Raw genomic sequence first — 4,010 nt, forward strand, 5'->3', positions numbered from 1 at the left:
GGTTTCATGACACCGGCGACGACTCCTTCTGCGTAAGGGGAGACGGATAGAAAGGGGTTATGTGAAAGGGTGAATAGAGAGCAGAGAAGAGCGAAATAGAAACGAAGAACGACAGATATACAAGAGAAAAATAGAGACAAAAAAAGAGAGGGAAAAAGGGAGACGCAGAGGAATTCAGAAAAGAGAGAAAGGGAGGTGAGGATGGAGGCCGTTGCGTAAACACACCTCCCCTTCCCCCCCTTCCCCCTCCTGCAGCTCCTTCTTTCTTCTCATTCTCCTCTCCCCTCCCCCTACTCCTTTCATCCTCCCCATCCATCATCCTCTCTCCCTTTCTTCCCCTTCGTCCTCCTACACATCCACCCCCTTCTCTTTCCTTATTCCTTTTCCCTCTCCGTTCTTCCTCCTCCCCTCTTCCTTACCGTCCTTCTCTCCCGTCGCCTTTTACCTTAGCACCCCCTCTCCCTTGCCCTCTCCCTCCCACCCTTCTCCTCTCCCCTACACCATACCGTCCCCTCCCCCTCCCCCTCCCCATCTTACCTTAGCGGACCAACCGACGGCCTTGAAGAAATCTCGCGGGAAACTGTGTGATATTCTCTCAGTCTCTCTTTCTTTCTTTCTTTCTTTCTCTCTCTCTCTCTCTCTCTCTCTCTCTCTCTCTCTCTCTCTCTCTCTCTCTCTCTCTCTCTCTATATATATATATATATATATATATATATATATATATATCTGTCTCTCCATGTTTTTGTTGCTGTTGCTTATTTTGATGTATATTTTTATGCTCAAATGATTTATTTTTCGCTTGCTTGCTTCGCTGTAAAAAAATAATAATTTCAATCTTTCTTTCGCGGGTTTGGTAATGTATAAATTGAGACTCTTCCGTTGCCTTGCTTCATGGTTTTTGTAGCCAAAGTCAGGCACGGAGAAAGAGAGAAGGAGGAAGGGAGGGAGAAGGACGGAGAGGATGGAAGGAAGAAGAGCATAGAGTAGAAGAGCACAGAGCAGAGAGACACGGAAGGAGGGGGAGGAGAGGAATGGAGAGGAGGGAATGAAGAAGGGAGAGGGACGAAGGAGGGGAATAGGAAAAAAAGGAAGGAGAGGGAGGGAGGGAAGGAGGAAGCAAGGGAGGAGAGAGGGGGAAGAAAAAAAGTGAGAGGGACGAGGGTGGAGTGGGGGACGTGGGTGGAGTGGGGGTAGTGGGGGGAGGGGAGGGGGGAGCTGCAAGGCGAGTAAAACAATTTCGAAGTGAGATGAGATGGTGATGACTGTAATGGTGATGAAGTCATTGTGGAAATATGAGGATTATGGTGACTGGAGGGACAGGTGGCCTGATGGAGCAAGAACACAACACAGTGAGGATATGGTGATCATGTTGACACTTCAGCTGCAGTATACATGGTGTAATGATGTTATTAAAAGTGATAGTGATCATAACTTTAACAGTAACAAATTGATGATAGTAATAACAATAGTAATACTGATAATTGATATATAAGTGGGTGATGCTGACGGTTGAAATAACTGCGATGATAGTAACGAAAGTGATGATGATAAAAGTGATGATAATTATGATAGGGATGATATTATTAATGATGGTCATAGTAATGGTAATGTTAATAATGATAATAATAAGTAGTGGTAATAGTAGTAATAAGAGTTGTAGTGACAATAATAATAATGATAATAATTAGAGTGACAATGATAATGATGACTGTGATAATGATTATTATACGGAGGAGAACGGTAATAATGAGGATAACGATGACGCTGATAATGTTCATAGTAATGATAATGATAACAGTAATGATAAAACTGATGATGATGATAATAATAATAATAATAATAATAATAATAACGATAATGATAATGATAATAATGATAATAATAATAATAATAATAATAATAATAATAATGATAATGATAATAATAATAACAATAATAATAATAATAACAATAATAATAATAATAGTCATGATAATAATTATGATAACCACAATGATAACAATAACAACAATAATAATAAAAGAATGATAGGGAAGGTGAATATAACAATAATGATAAAAGAGAGTCGTCCCAGCCGTGCACACAGCTGCTCCCACTCCTTTGCAAAATCAAGTTGCAAATCCGCTTATCACAGAAGCAGGAAGCCATTATCTTGCAGATGATATCCTGAGTGACAAATGGACTCGGTGAGAATAGGAGTGCCAAGCAGAAGCAAAGGTACCTGCTGGGCTTCACCTGCTGGGCAACTGCTTCGGAAATCCAGGTGGGGGCGCAGCAGGTGGCAGGGTTAGAGGGGGGGGGGGGGGGTAGAGGGAGGGGAGAGGGGTTAAGGTGGGGGGAAGAGGGGGGGGTCAGTGTAGTGGGAGGGTATGGGGGGGTTGGAAGGGAAGGGGAGAGGTAGGTAGGGAGGAGGGATATGGGAGGTGGTGGGGGGGGGGGGGCAGGGGAAGAGAAGGGACGGGAAGAGAAAGGAAGGGAAGAGAAGGGGGGGAAGGGAGGGGGCAGAAGGATGGGATGTTTTTTTTAGTCATCTGTTTAATTATTGTAAAGTTCTTGTTATTACTTGTTTGGTAGGATTTGAATTTATTTATATTTTCCCGTGAGTTATAAGGACGTAATAATACTGATGGTAATACTAGTAGCATTAATAATGCCATCTATGACCAACATTATCATTACTTCATTATAATTGATTGCGCTATGATCATTAACACTGAGTGCAATTATAGTAGCGCCAGTAACGACGGCAACATCAGAAGTATAAGAGAAAAGTCGTAAAACTGATACATCTCTTTTTTTCGGCAAATTAAGTCCTTGTCGAGCGTGGGAGCACTTCGCATCTCATAATGTTGTGATAATTGGTTACCTTGTCATGTTGAATGAGTCAATTATTTTTCTTAACGCCGAACTTCCTTTGTCGGTTATCAAGAGCGTGTCCTTAGATAAATTGGCCAGTTGGGCGTCACGCATGCCTCTGTTTTTGTGGGATTCGATCGTCTTTTGTTTTCCGGTTTTGTTTACGATTTATACGTTTTCGGTGTCGAGCGATACTGCGTTCGTGTGTGTGAATGCAGGTTTTTTATTTTAGTTTTCTCGGAGGACTCTATATCTTAATGAATATAGTGATTCGTGAGTTTTATAATTATGGGGATGTTGATAGAAATAATAATAAAAATAACATAAACAAGATCGCAGGCATAACATACACGTAACAAAACCAACGCAATCACATATCAGTTACAAACTATCTTGTCTTAAAGAGATAGGAACATTCAGTGCTGTAAACAAAAACGTAAATAAGAAAATAAATAGCCATAGACAGTGTATCCTTCTTGATACTTACACGGTACAGTGTTCCTTACATACGATGTACCGAAGGGCGGATGTGATTGAAGGTTTTAACATACACATGGACGTAAAAAGACGAAAAAAAGGGAAAAGAAGATAAAAAGAACTACCCTTAAGGGCTTGCCCAAAATACCCCTGCTTATCACACACATACTCTCTCTCTCTATCTACCTGCCGACGGATGCCAGCAAGTTGGTCCCTCCTTAACCTAGGATGAAACCTCGACTTGTTTACGCTTTCGCCCATTCGCTCGTTGCTGCTTTTAGGCGGAGGGCGGGGAGGGGGGGGAGTTGTATTAGTTGTAGCTGTGGGAGATGTGGCAGTGGTTGTAGTGCAGCTAGTAGTAAAGTAGTAGTCACTGAAATGGTAGTAGCAATTGTAGTATTTGTAGCTTTTGATAATGATAATACAAGGAGATCGATTAAGAGGTCTTTACACACACACACACACACACACACACACACACACACACACACACAACTGTAGGAAGCATGGTGGTGGAAAATAATTTGCTGTTGTGATTGTTCTTGTAGAGTTAGTCGTGGTGGCAGTGGTAGTGCTGAACAACATAACATTTACGTAATTAATTATAAGGACGATTGCCACATTATGCAAAACAAAATCTGAGGGATCATAGTCCAGAGAATATATACATTATTCAT

The sequence above is a fragment of the Penaeus chinensis genome, chromosome 9 (genome assembly GCF_019202785.1).
Source record: "Penaeus chinensis breed Huanghai No. 1 chromosome 9, ASM1920278v2, whole genome shotgun sequence".
NCBI lineage: Eukaryota > Metazoa > Arthropoda > Malacostraca > Decapoda > Penaeidae > Penaeus > Penaeus chinensis.